General features: G+C 43.2%; 1 protein-coding gene across 2 annotated transcripts in view; it reads right to left on the bottom strand.

Moving 5' to 3' along the window:
• The window catches only part of CERS6 (ceramide synthase 6), a 228465-nt gene that overhangs the window by 212090 nt on the left and 617 nt on the right, over positions 1 to 15758 (bottom strand). The gene's annotated exons all lie outside the window — the stretch shown is intronic.

The raw sequence follows: 15758 nt of genomic DNA, 5'->3' as shown, positions 1-15758 counted from the left end.
AGGCGCCGGATTTAAGAAGAACAGCGCGCAGGGGGCGGCGACCATCACCCCAGAAGATATGAGTGACGGCAGTTGGGCGCTTCACAGAGGAGGCTTCAGACCCGCCTCCATGGACAAAGATAGGTATTTTTGAAAAGTTTCAAAGCGCTTTATTTTAGTAATACATGAACACAAAACTAAAAGAGCCACCTTGTTAGAATGCAGCATTACTGTTGCACAAGGTGGCTCTTTTAGTTTATAACGGCTGGAGGGGGGTGACAGTGGCCCTTTATGTTTTCATCCCCTCAGCTGAATGATTTAAAGCTATTAGCCAGCTTGATTACATGTGAGGATTCCCTAGCAAACAGGCAACCCCCACATGTACTCAGCCTGGCTAATTGCTGTAAATCATTCAGCTGCCGTGATGAAAACTTTATCTCCAAACACTAACAAATACTTGGAGGTCACCCGAGCATGCTCGGGAAAACCCGAGCAACGAGTATATTCGCTCATCACTAATTGACACACTTTACAAGGAAAGTAAATTTTGTGTTTTATTTGCAAATCAAGGTCTCATAGTCTGGAGGAAGAGTGGAGAGGCCACAATCCAAGCTGCTGGAGGTCTAGTGTGAAGTTTCCACAATCAGTGATGGTTTGGGGAGCCATGTCATCTGCTGGTGTAGGTCCACTGTGTTTTATCAAGACCAAAGTCAGCGCAGCCGTCTACCAGGAAATTTTAGAGAACTTCATGCTTCCCTCTGCCGAAAAGCTTTTTGGGATGGAAATGTAATTCACCAGCAGTACTTAGCACCTGTCCACACTGCCAAAAGTACCAATACCTGGTTTACAAACAACAGTATCACTGGGCTTGATTGGCCAGCAAACTCACCTGACCTTAACCCCATAGAGAATCTATAGGGAATTGTCAAGAGGAAGATGAGAGACACCAGACCCAACAATGCAGACGAGATGAAGGCTGCTATCAAAGCAACCTGGGCTTCCATAACCCCTCAGCAGTGCCACAGGCTGATCGCCTCCATGTCACGCCGCATTGATGCAGTAATTGATGCAAAAGGAGCCGTGACCAAGTATTGAGTGCATTTACTGAACATACATTTCAGTAGGCCAACATTTCTGATTTTAAAATATTTTTTCAAGCTGGTGTTATAAAGTATTCTAATTTACTGAGATAATGAGATTTACTGAAATAAATTAACTTTTTGATGATATTCTAATTTTGCGAGAAGCACCTGTAAATCATATACAGCACATCCATTATGAAATTCTATAATCCACCTTTTTGTTGCCCAATTCTCTATAGCGGCGTAGCTCAAAAATTCACACTAGACAATGCTAAAAAAATATAATCTTTACCCAAAAGAAGGATTATGATGAATACAATTTTAATCATGAAATCATGAAACTCACAGATTTTTTTTTTGCCTTTTGCGCCTAATCCTGTACACATAGCCAATCCTGCGCGAGGGCCAACCAGAGTGTATTCACAATTGCCAATTCCCCCAATAATTCACATTTTTACTAAAAATGATAAATGTGTTAATAAGTAATCATGGAAACAATGTCTTAATTTTTACGCCATGACAAAAGATATTTTTTATAGCAATAAAATACCTAAAAATCTAAAAATGTAAGCCCTGCGCCCCATCAGTGCTGACGTAGCTGTCTCAGCCTTAGAACGTATAGGTAATCAAGAGGAGGTGAGCACATAGCCGGAGCTCTCGCATCCTCTTGATTACCCATATGTCCAAAGGTGGGGACAGCGACTCCAGTGCTGACTGGGCACAGAGCTTACATGATGTAACAACCTCACATGAACCCCGGAACGTGAGTGCCGACACTGCTGGAATGGCGCCGGCACAGGAGGTGAGCATAAGTGTTTTATTTTAATGGGACCAAACATGGGGAATGATAAGTGGCTGCCATAGTAGTGGACAACCCCTTTAATCTTTATTAAAAATAATTTATTTTCTCAAGAATGGATGGATATTTATTTTTATAGTGCACTGTTTTCACCTGGGTCTGAGTGGACGGTAACTTAAGGCAACGAGAATACGATTTTTGCATTCTCTATGAATTTGGGTCTGCTCATGCTAATGCTCATGCTAATATAAAACTAGCCAGATTTCTGGACTGAGTATCACTGTGCTTCCCCATGCTGTGGAAGTAAAGTAGCCTCCGCTTGGTCACCATGTCACCAGCCTAAACTGTCTATGGGAGCAAATGTAAGTAGCCGTGGGCGAGGGAGCGATGTGCTCCTGAAGAAAGGTGTCACGGATGTGTTTACCATGACACAGAGAAGCCAGAAGACCACAGCGTCTGATTTCTCCTACTCCTACACTTATTAGAGGCACTTCACTTTTTTAATAAACATTGTAAATTTCTTTTGGCAGTGTCTAATCTGGTCAGTTGAGTGCTCCTGGCACTAAGGCTCTCAGCTGTGCACTGTCAGCCACTCCCATCTCTTATATAATCTGGGCCCTGGCTAGCACTCATTGTCAGAGTTGGCTTTTGCTGCATGGCTTCAGGTTCTTGGTGGTTATTATAGGAGGTGTTTGGTGGATTTAATTGTGACTGATGCTAGGTTTTGGGTGTGTGATAATTCCCTTTCTTCTCCTACTTTGGTTTAAACCCATCCTCCACTTCCTGTTACATGTGTGAGTATATTTGTATGTTTGGTATTTTTTCATTACCCCTGTTTGTACTACCTTGTTAGTCTGGTTTAGTATACTACAATATATTACTACTCCCATCTTCCCTGGGAGGGGAAGGATGCAGACTGAGGGCAGATTCAGAAGTTAAGGCAAGGTATGTGGCTCCGGCATCTTCACCATCAGAAGTAATCCGGGGAGCAGGGCGAGTTAGGCTGCCCTCGAGCGTTAGAGAGTGGGAAGGAGCCACTAAACAAGAGTTGCGACCAAAGGATAAGCAAGACAACTGCTACTTTGTTCTTATTTTATTGGTTTATTACAAACAGCAGAACATTTCTACAACTTATGGATAAACTAAATTTGCATTGGGGACTGCATAACTTTGATCCCAACTGTAAATGAGTTCTGCCTTGCAGAATCTGAGTCTATCATGTCTCTGCCATTTCCACGTGTTTCACAATCCATGCATCAGTCTGATCTCATCAGAATAATAATGCATCATCTGCAGCCCCTTATGCATATTAATAGCACTCGTTAATTGTGTGTGCAACCTAAGCAAGCCAGATTCTGTTCACGCTTATTAATCAATGGCCAAACCCGATGTAAAATCTAACAATAGCCACAGGCAGCCTGTCATTAGCAAAACTCTTCTATCTAGTTCATTCTTTTTCTACACTGCTTATTAGAAGCTGAAAGCTTTATGACTTGGGGCAAATCTGACTCGTCAGGCATCAGAACGTCATTAGCACTTGCAGTTCTGCCACAAATCTGCTCACCAGTCCATTAATGTTAGCCAGGTCATGGCATATTATACTGTTAGAAGCTACAGCACCTCTTGTGATGCAGAATGGTATTATTAGCACAGGACCTATATCATCACCTGCTCCCAGGGGACACACAACATCTCATAGCGAAATGTTTTCATCTTTCATGAGTTCTACCTAGAATAATTACATAATAAAAGAGCATATAGAAAGTGAATCTAGTGGTTGTCACACATGTGCACTAGCACTTTATTCATGCGAGGGACACACAACCCCAATTTTTGTAATTGCTGGGGGTCGTAGTACTCAGACACAGTTGATTATACATTTTCCATCTCTCCCATGGATAGTTCCTACAGTAATAGAATTCTTGCTCCCTACACAACCACCAGGGGATCGCTCACTGAATACTGATTTCTTACTGAGATCAAACTATATTTTTGCAGTAATCTATTAAAGGGAATCTGTCAGCAGTTTTTGCTATGTAATCTGAGAGCAGCACAATGTAAAGACAAGGACCCTGATTCCAGTGATGTACGACTTAGTTTACTAGGTGCAGCAGTTATGATAAATTAACATTTTTTCTGATGCGCATCTAACATAACTCGGAATGCTGAGCTCTTTATAACCCCGCCCATACCATGGATTGTCAGATTTCTGTGCACACTGTATATTGACAGAAATGTGCTAATTAGAGGTGGTGGGCTTTGTTGGACCAGGAGGCATGAGGCAGCTTGTCCTGTAGCGATAATCTCCTGCTGATAAAACACAGATTATATTGAAAAAAACAACACAGCCCAGTAAGTGACACATCATTGGAATCAGAGTTTCTGCCCCTACTTCATGGTTCTCTCAGATTACATAGAAAAAGCATGGTGACAGATTCCCTTTAAGTTCCTTCTAGTGGTGGCTGCATTACAGGAAATTGGGATCTCTGTATAATTGCTATATAAATATTAGTAACCACTGAATATTGGACATTCTTTAGACCAAAAAAAATCTCATAGAATATCCTATTCTGATCCAATATTGAGGCTCAGGTTTATTTATTTAAACCAAATAAAACAGATTCTGAAAACTTAATAGTTGCGATTCCAGCACATTCCCGTAACAAGGATCTTTTGTGCTTTCTGACGTATTTGACATCACAACTTGTGAACGTTTCATTCTGTATCCAAAGTCACCTTCAGTCATTGTCTCCTGTAATAAACAGAAATGAGCCAGCTACACCTAATCTAAAAGATCTTATATATCTGAAGGACAGAGGGAAAACACACAGCATGGCCAAGGAGGGAGACCCCTATTTTGTCTACTCTGTGGCCCATCCATCTCAGTGCAGCCCTAAATAAATACACTGCTCAAAAATAATAAAGTGAACACTTAAACAGCAGAATCTAACTCCAAATAAATCAAACTTCTGTGAAATCAAACTGTCCACTTAGGAAGCAACACTGACTGACAATCAATTTCACATGCTGTTGTGCAAATGGAAAAAACAACAGATGGAAATTATTGGCAATTATCAAGACACCCTCAATAAAGGAGTGGTTCTGCAGGTGGGGACCACAGACCACATCTCAGTACCAATGCTTTCTGGCTGATGTTTTGGTCACTTTTGAATGTTGGTTGTGCTTTCACACTCGTGGTAGAATAAGACGGACTCTACAACCCACACAAGTGGCTCAGGTAGTGCAGCTCATCCAGGATGGCACATCAATGCGAGCTGTGGCAAGAAGGTTTGCTGTGTCTGTCAGCGTAGTGTCCAGAGGCTGGAGGCGCTACCAGGAGACAGGCCAGTACACCAGGAGATGTGGAGGGGGCCATAGGAAGCAACAACCAAGCAGCAAGACCGCTACCTCCGCCTTTGTGCAAGTAGGAACAGGAGGAGCACTGCCAGATGCAAAATGACCTCTAGCAGGCCACAAATGTGCATGTGTCTGCACAAACGATTAGAAACCGAGTCCGTGAGGATGGTCTGAGTGCCCGACGTCCACAGATGGGGGTTGTAATCACAGCCCAACACTGTGCAGGAAGCTTGGCATTTACCACAGAGAACCAGGATTGGCAAATTCGCCACTGGCGCCCTGTGCTCTTCACAGATGAAAGCAGGTTCACACTGAGCACATGTGACAGATGTGTCAGAGTCTGGAGATGCTGTGGAGAGCGCTCTGCTGCCTGCAACCTCCTTCAGCGTGACCGGTTTGGCAGCGGGTCAGTAATGGTGTGGGGTGGCATTTCTTTGGAGGGCCGCACAGCCCTCCATGTGCTCGCCAGAGGTAGCCTGACTGCCATTAGGTACTGAGATGAGATCCTCAGACCCCTTGTGAGACCACATGCTGGTGCGGTTGACCCTAGGTTCCTCTTAATGAAGGACAATGCCAGACGTCATGTGGCTGGAGTGTGTCAACAGTTCCTGCAAGATGAAGACATTGAAGCTATGGACTGGCCCGCCCGTTCCCCAGACCTGAATCCGATTGAGCATATCTGCAACTGAAATATTTCTTTCAGACATATCTAGGATGTGGCATTTTAGTGTTCCCTTTATTTTTTTGAGCAGTGTACATAGTCCTGAACATTTCCTGCATACATTTCCATTGCCATGGAGCTGTTGTACTTGTGCATGTCGCACAGTTCATAAATGTCATCTGAATATAAAAAAATCTACAAAGAAGAGCCACCAAATGGACTAGTAGCCCCATGGGGCGCTGCAGCAGTCTGTCTGCTTCCATACATATAAGTACACCAATCTTATCATAACCATCAGTCACTCGATAGTGCAAGTACCTGAACATTACATGAATTATAAAGCCGAGCATGCAAAGCAGCAGCAGGATGAATGATTGCAGCCGTCTGCCGTACCCCGGAGAGCAGCTTTGTGCTTCTGAAACTGCTTTTAGTCGCTAAATAGGAAAAGCCATCAATTAATATTTTCCATAAAAGACAAGCGTTATTGCAAGTGAATGCCCCGGCCTGATGATCACAAGAACAGGATGCAAATGCGGGGAAGGTGTCGGAAGCAATCATGGTTATTAAGCAAGTAATAGGGTTTCGGTGCAGATTATTAGATACTGTATTTATTGCCACAGAGAAGAAAGTGCTGTAGACTGTGCCATCTGTGCGTGCGCTGCAATGAGCAGAACTGGAACGTTGCACGCTATTTGGATTGTTTAGCAGATCACATGCACACTTGTATGTTCCAAAAACTTGACGTTATCCATCCCCTGTGCAAAAGCTATACATGCACCCACCACATACCAATTAATGATGTGCAGCACGGCGGCTCAGTGGTTAGTATAGTGGCTCAGTGGTTAGCACGGTGGCTCAGTGGTTAGCACCGTCACTTTGCAGCACTGGGGTTCTGGGTTCAAATTCCACCAAGGACAACAACTGCAAGGAGTTTGTATGTTCCAATGTTTCCGTGGGTTTCCTTTGGGCTCTCCGCTTTCCTCACACATTCCAAAGACATACTGATAGGGAATGTAGATTGTGAGACCCACCGGGGACAGTGATGATAATGTTTGTAAAGCGCTGCGGAATTAATGGCGCTACATACAGGTCCTTCTCAAAAAATTAGCATATAGTGTTAAATTTCATTATTTACCATAATGTAATGATTACAATTAAACTTTCATATATTATAGATTCATTATCCACCAACTGAAATTTGTCAGGTCTTTTATTGTTTTAATACTGATGATTTTGGCATACAACTCCTGATAACCCAAAAAACCTGTCTCAATAAATTAGCATATTTCACCCATCCAATCAAATAAAAGTGTTTTTTAATAACAAACAAAAAAACCAACAAATAATAATGTTCAGTTATGCACTCAATACTTGGTCGGGAATCCTTTGGCAGAAATGACTGCTTCAATGCGGCGTGGCATGGAGGCAATCAGCCTGTGACACTGCTGAGATGTTATGGAGGCCCAGGATGCTTCAATAGCGGCCTTAAGCTCATCCAGAGTGTTGGGTCTTGCATCTCTCAACTTTCTCTTCACAATATCCCACAGATTCTCTATGGGGTTCAGGTCAGGAGAGTTGGCAGGCCAATTGAGCACAGTAATACCATGGTCAGTAAACCATTTACCAGTGGTTTTGGCACTGTGAGCAGGTGCCAGGTCGTGCTGAAAAATGAAATCTTCATCTCCATAAAGCATTTCAGCCGATGGAAGCATGAAGTGCTCCAAAATCTCCTGATAGCTAGCTGCATTGACCCTGCCCTTGATGAAACACAGTGGACCAACACCAGCAGCTGACATGGCACCCCACACCATCACTGACTGTGGGTACTTGACACTGGACTTCAGGCATTTTGGCATTTCCTTCTCCCCAGTCTTCCTCCAGACTCTGGCACCTTGATTTCCGAATGACATGCAAAATTTGCTTTCATCAGAAAAAAGTACTTGGGACCACTTAGCAACAGTCCAGTGCTGCTTCTCTGTAGCTCAAAAGTGGCTTTACCTGGGGAATGCGGCACCTGTAGCCCATTTCCTGCACACGCCTGTGCACGGTGGCTCTAGATGTTTCCACACCAGACTCAGTCCACTGCTTCCTCAGGTTCCCCAAGGTCTGGAATCGGTCCTTCTCCACAATCTTCCTCAGGGTCCGGTCTCCTCTTCTCGTTGTACAGCGTTTTCTGCCACATTGTTTCCTTCCAACAGACTTACCATTGAGGTGCCTTGATACAGCACTCTGGGAACAGCCTATTTGTTGAGAAATTTCTTTCTGGGTATTACCCTCTTGCTTGAGGGTGTCAATGATGGCCTTCTTGACATCTGTCAGGTCGCTAGTCTTACCCATGATGGGGGTTTTGAGTAATGAACCAGGCAGGGAGTTTATAAAAGCCTCAGGTATCTTTTGCATGTGTTTAGAGTTAATTAGTTGATTCAGAAGATTAGGGTAATAGGTCGTTTAGAGAACCTTTTCTTGATATGCTAATTTATTGAGACAGGTTTTTTGGGTTATCAGGAGTTGTATGCCAAAATCATCAGTATTAAAACAATAAAAGACCTGACAAATTTCAGTTGGTGGATAATGAATCTATAATATATGAAAGTTTAATTGTAATCATTACATTATGGTAAATAATGAAATTTAACACTATATGCTAATTTTTTGAGAAGGACCTGTAAGTGATTAACCCCTTTACCCCCAAGGGTGGTTTGCACGTTAATGACCAGGCCAATTTTTACAATTCTGACCACTGTCCCTTTATGAGGTTATAACTCCGAAACGCTTCAACGGATCCTGGTGATTCTGACATTGTTTTCTCGTGACATATTGTACTTCATGATAGTGGTAAAATTTCTTTGATAGTACCTGCGTTTATTTGTGAAAAAAACGGAAATTTGGCGAAAATTTTGAAAATTTCGCAATTTTCAAACTTTGAATTTTTATGCAATTAAATCACAGAGATATGTCACACAAAATACTTAATAAGTAACATTTCCCACATGTCTCCTTTACATCAGCATAATTTTGGAACCAATTTTTTTTTTTGTTAGGGAGTTATAAGGGTTAAAAGTTGACCAGCAATTTCTCATTTTTACAACACCATTTTTTTTTAGGGACCACGTCTCATTTGAAGTCATTTTGAGGGGTCTATATGATAGAAAATGCCCAAGTGTGACACCATTCTAAAAACTGCACCCCTCAAGGTGCTCAAAACCACATTCAAGAAGTTTATTAACCCTTCAGGTGTTTAATAGGAATTTTTGGAATGTTTAAATAAAAATGAACATTTAACTTTTTTACACAAAAAATTTACTTCAGCTCCAATTTGTTTTATTTTACCAAGGGTAACAGGAGAAATTGGACCCAAAAAGTTGTTGTCCAATTTGTCCTGAGTACGCTGATACCCCATATGTGGCAGTAAACCACTGTTTGGGCGCATGGGAGAGCTCGGAAGGGAAGGAGCGCTATTTGACTTTTCAATGCAAAATTGACAGGAATTGAGATGGGACGCCATGTTGCGTTTGGAGAGCCACTGATGTGCCTAAACATTGAAACCCCCCACAAGTGACACCATTTTGGAAAGTAGACCCCCTAAGGAACTTATCTGGATGTGTGGTGAGCACTTTGACCCACCAAGTGCTTCACAGAAGTTTATAATGCAGAACCGTAAAAATAAAAAATCATATTTTTTCACAAAAATTATATTTTTGCCCCCAATTTTTTATTTTTCCAAGGGTAAGAGAAGAAATTGGACCTCAAAAGTTGTTGTCCAATTTGTCCTGAGTACGCTGATACCCCATATGTGGCAGTAAACCACTGTTTGGGCGCATGGGAGAGCTCGGAAGGGAAGGAGCGCAGTTTGACTTTTCAATGCAAAATTGACAGAAATTGAGATGGGACGCCATGTTGCGTTTGGAGAGCCACTGATGTGCCTAAACATTGAAACCCCCCACAAGTGACACCATTTTGGAAAGTAGACCCCCTAAGGAACTTATCTAGAGGTGTGGTGAGCACTTTGACCCACCAAGTGCTTCACAGAAGTTTATAATGCAGAACCGTAAAAATAAAAAATCATATTTTTTCACAAAAATTATATTTTTGCCCCCAATTTTTTATTTTTCCAAGGGTAAGAGAAGAAATTGGACCTCAAAAGTTGTTGTCCAATTTGTCCCGAGTACGCTGATACCCCATATGTGGCAGTAAACCACTGTTTGGGCGCATGGGAGAGCTCGGAAGGGAAGGAGCGCCGTTTGACTTTTCAATGCAAAATTGACAGGAATTGAGATGGGACGCCATGTTGCGTTTGGAGAGCCACTGATGTGCCTAAACATTGAAACCCCCCACAAGTGACACCATTTTGGAAAGTAGACCCCCTAAGGAACTTATCTGGATGTGTGGTGAGCACTTTGACCCACCAAGGGCTTCACAGAAGTTTATAATGCAGAGCCATAAAAATAAAACAAAATTTTTTTCCCACAAAAATTATTTTTTAGCCCCCAGTTTTGTATTTTCCCTAGGGTAACAGGAGAAATTGGACCCCAAAAGTTGTTGTCCAATTTGTCCTGAGTACGCTGATACCCCATATGTGGGAGGGAACCACCGTTTGGGCGCATGGGAGGGTTCGGAAGGGAAGGAGCGCCATTTGGAATGCAGACTTAGATGGAATGGTCTGCAGGCGTCACATTGCGTTTGCAGAGCCCCTAATGTACCTAAACAGTAGAAACCCCCCACAAGTGACACCAATTTGGAAAGTAGACCCCCTAAGGAACTCATCTTGATGTGTTGTGAGAGCTTTGAACCCCCAAGTATTTCACTACAGTTTATAACGCAGAGCCATGCAAATAAAAAATATTTTTTTTTCCACAAAAATTATATTTTAGCCCCCAGTTTTGTATTTTTCCAAGGTTAGCAGGAGAAATTGGACCCTAAATGTTGTTGTCCAATTTGTCCTGAGTACGCTGATACCCGATATGTGGGGGGGAACCACCGTTTGGGCGCATGGGAGGGCTCGGAAGGGAAGGAGCATCATTTGGAATGCAGACTTAGATGGATTGGTCTGCAGGCGTCACATTGCGTTTGCAGAGCCCCTAATGTACCTAAACAGTAGAAACCCCCCACAAGTGACCCCATATTGGAAACTAGACCCCTCAATGAACTTATCTAGATGTGTTGTGAGAACTTTGAACCCCCAAGTGTTTCACTACAGTTTATAACGCAGAGCCGTGAAAATAAAAAATCTTTTTGTTTTCCCACAAAAATTATTTTTTAGCCCCCAGTTTTGTATTTTCCCAAGGGTAACAGGAGAAATTGGTCCACAAAAGTTGTTGTCCAATTTGTCCTGAGTACGCTGATACCCCATATGTTGGGGTAAACCCCTGTTTGGGCACACAGGAGAGCTCGGAAGGGAAGGAGCATTGTTTTACTTTTTCAACGCAGAATTGGCTGGAATTGAGATCGGACGCCATGTCGTGTTTGGAGAGCCCCTGATGTGCCGAAACAGTGGAAACCCCCCAATTATAACTGAAACCCTAATCTAAACACACCCCTAACCCTAATTCCAATGGTAACCCTAACCACACCTCTAACCCTGACACACCACTAACCCTAATCCCAACCCTATTCCCAACTGTAAATGTAATCTAAACCCTAACCCTAACTTTAGCCCCAACCCTAACTGTAGCCCCAACCCTAACCCTAGCCCTAACCCTAGCCCTAACCCTAGCCCTAACCCTAGCCCTAACCCTAGCCCTAACCCTAGCCCTAACCCTAGCCCTAGCCCTAACCCTAGCCCTAACCCTAGCCCTAACCCTAACCCTAGCCCTAACCCTAGCCCTAACCCTAGCCCTAACCCTAGCCCTAACCCTAGCCCTAACCCTAACCCTAATCCTAGCCCTAATGGGAAAATGGAAATAAATACATTTTTTTTTATTTTTCCCTAACTAAGGGGGTGATGAAGGGGGGTTTGATTTACTTTTATAGCGGGTTTTTTAGCGGATTTTTATGATTGGCAGCCGTCACACACTGAAAGACCCTTTTTATTGCAAAAAATATTTTTTGCAATACCACATTTTGAGAGCTATAATTTTTCCATATTTTGGTCCACAGAGTCATGTGAGGTCTTGTTTTTTGCGGGACGAGTTGACGTTTTTATTGAAAACATTTTCGGGCACGTGACATTTTTTTATCGCTTTTTATTCCGATTTTTGTGAGGAAGAATGACCAAAAGCCAGCTATTCATGAATTTCTATTGGGGGAGGCGTTTATACCGTTCCGCGTTTGGTAAAATTGATAAATCAGTTTTATTCTTCGGGTCAGTACGATTACAGCGATACCTCATTTATATCATTTTTTTATGGTTTGGTGCTTTTATACGATAAAAACTATTTTACAGAAAAAATAATTATTTTTGCATCACTTTATTCTCAGGACTATAACTTTTTTATTTTTTTGCTGATGATGCTGTATGGCGGCTCTTTTTTTGCGGGACAATATGACGCTTTCAGCGGTACCATGGTTATTTATATCTGTCCTTTTGATCGCGTGTTATTCCACTTTTTGTTCGGCGGTATGATAATAAAGCGTTGTTTTTTGCCTCGTTTTTTTTTTTTTTTTCTTACGGTGTTTACTGAAGGGGTTAACTAGTGGGACAGTTTTATAGGTCGGGTCGTTACGGACGCGGCGATACTAAATATGTGTACTTTTATTGGTTTGTTTTTTTTATTTAGATGAAGAAATGTATTTATGGGAATAATATTTTTTTTTTTTTTTTCATTATTTTGGAATATTTTTTTTAATTTTTTTTACACATTTGGAAATTTTTTTTTTAACTTTTTTACTTTGTCCCAGGGGGGGACATCACAGATCAGTGATCTGACAGTTTGCACAGCACTCTGTCAGATCACTGATCTGACATGCAGCGCTGCAGCCTTCACAGTGCCTGCTCTAAGCAGGCTCTGTGAAGCCACCTCCCTCCCTGCAGGACCCGGATCCGCGGCCATCTTGGATCCGGGGCTCGAGCAGGGAGGGAGGTGAGGAGACCCTCGCAGCAACGCGATCACATCGCGTTGCTGCGGGGGGCTCAGGGAAGCCCGCAGGGAGCCCCCTCCCTGCGCGGTGCTTCCCTGCACCGCCGGCACATCGCGATCATCTTTGATCGCGGTGTGCCAGGGGTTAATGTGCCGGGGGCGGTCCGTGACCGCTCCTGGCACATAGTGCCGGATGTCAGCTGCGATAAGCAGCTGACACCCGGCCGCGATCGGCGGCGCTCCCCCCGTGAGCGCTGCCGATCGCTATGACGTACTATCCCGTCCAGGGTCAGATAAGCCCAGGGCACCTCGACGGGATAGTACGTCTAAGGTCACAGAGGGGTTAAAATAAATAAAATGATGTCACACTTTATTTTTGCAAAGTTTTCCAGCCAGATTTACTATTTTAGTACTTTTAATATCATGGTGGCTACGTATGCTGATGTTTTATAATTTCCTATCTCCTGACATTAAGAAGCTACTGTAGATGTGGAATAAAGCAGCGATCACAACCTATGTCTCACGGTGGCCTAATATCTAAGAGGGCTGCCAGGAGAACATATTTCCATCCAGATCCCAACGCCCATGCACACACGTCCTAAAGTGTGTATGTTCTGAACAGGGAGAGCAGAATAGTCCGCTGTCAGACATCTCTGGCAGCGTCTCATCTTGAGAGCGCAGTCAGACAGTAGAATAAAGCAGACTGAGATCGGAGCGCACTGACCGGCCAGTGACTCCTCTGACCCGAGCGAGACCATTAAATATTTCTACGCAGCTGTCACGCTCAGGTCAGGAGAGCCGCCAGCCAGTCCGTACACATCATTCCGATCTCAGTCCGATTTATATGACCTTATAACACTGTGTCCTTACTGGAACAAAGTATCAGACATCGTCATCCAAACCTCTGCTATCAGGGGACATTCAAGGAGAGAGACGGCAAAATACAAATTAGAAGTCTGAAGGTAGAAGGCTCAGCCGAAGGTCATATGCCTGGGCAAACGGTCATATGCCTGGGCAAACGGTCATATGCCTGGGCAAACGGTCATATGCCTGGGCAAACGGTCATATGCCTGGGCAAACGGTCATATGCCTGGGCAAACGGTCATATGCCTGGGCAAACGGTCATATGCCTGGGCAAACGGTCATATGCATGGGCAAACGGTCATATGCCTGGGCAAACGGTCATATGCCTGGGCAAACGGTCATATGCATGGGCAAATTGAAACATGTTCTAGTTCTGATATATAAAAATGTAATAAGATATTTCCAGGAGTCGTGCTCTTTAATCAAGTCATTATTAAATTTGTTTAACTGCTTATTAGTTCAAGAAAAGGAGGACGATGACCAAAAAGCTCCAAAGTTCAGTTGGCTTTATTAGGGCCCTTGGCACTAGGGTTGGTTCCATCAACTTTACTATTTGGTGAGGAGAACCCAGAGAGAACCCTTATCTATAGAGGAAACACAAAGGTGAAGGCTTAAAGCCTAAGTCTCATTATACGTATATATAATATATATATATATATTATATCCCATGCCACATCCTGCATGTCTTGACTGGTAGGTGCAGACGCAACATCATCGGAGCCACTGATCTACCAACATGGATGAAGTTAGCAGGACTTTAATGAATAGGAACTTAAAGGATTATTCCCAAGATATTAAGTTATCCTCTATCTATGGGACATTGGATAAATTATTGATGGCTGGGGGTCAGACCACTGAATCCCAAGAATGATGCAAAGCCCAGTCTAGATTGGACAGAGTTGCATACGTTCAACCTATGATCCATTTATTGTCTAACGGGCTGTGGGATGAAGCTCTCCATTCAAGGTCTGCAGAACATAGTTCTGAGGGTCCAAAGTCTCGCTCTCTGAATTACTGGTGGAACCAGCAGTCAGACCCCCAATATTCAGTAACTTATTTTTGGGGGGGAATAACCCTTTAAAACTTGCCGTGTACTTACATTTTAACCAAGGGTCTGTGAGCCAGATCCTTTAGGCAGCAATGACCACAGTTCTCAAAGTTCCTAAAGAAGTGACAGTGAAGAATTATCCCAGCCCCACGGATTATGATAACCCAGGTCCCAATAATGGCTTCCTGCTAGATTATAGGTGGCCACATTCCCACAACCATCTGTGAAAAGACTGCAGCAAACATCCAGATATTATTAGGCGCTGAGGTGACACCCTTCTCCATTCACAATAGCATCATCCCACATTACATGATAGCGCTAATTAATTATGGCAGAAACGAGAGAAAACAATTAGCTGTCGCTGTGATAATGGAACGCTGGAAAGAGGCATTCCGTTTTAACCCTTCACTGACAACGGCTGGTGAATAAAGATGAATCCCCCCCAGTGATATCCTTTCTTTTTCGTTACAGATCATCAGCATCGGAGGAGACATGGAGTTGACCTCTGTTATTGCTGAGGAGTCCCAGGCAGATCTTGCCTCCTACTGACAGTAATAGCACAATCTGTTGTGAGATAGATTATCCTACCCCACAGTGCGATCCTTGCTATATGTCACATTAAGGAGATAAGACCACGCTGAGCCGTCCTACAATGCTGCACCATACGCCATGGTGCACACACACGTTAGATTGCAAGCTCTTCGGGCCACTGATTCCTTATACATTTTGATACAACTGACAGACCAGATATTCTCATGTCATCTTGCTCTGAAACATTCTACTGTTCTCTCTTATCAGTCATTTCGAGACGATTGCAGTTTTCATCAATGGGGATGACTGTCAGGAAGACCTGCAATATTACTGACGGCTACTTTATCACCACTTCTAGGAATCCAGGAATGATATTAGCCGCTCTCTTATAGTCTGCGCACTTTAGGTTTAGTGATAAGTA

Source organism: Ranitomeya imitator, chromosome 7 (assembly GCF_032444005.1).
Source record: "Ranitomeya imitator isolate aRanImi1 chromosome 7, aRanImi1.pri, whole genome shotgun sequence".
NCBI lineage: Eukaryota > Metazoa > Chordata > Amphibia > Anura > Dendrobatidae > Ranitomeya > Ranitomeya imitator.
Note: the sequence above shows the minus strand (reverse complement) of the source record. Positions and strands in the feature narration are given on the sequence as shown.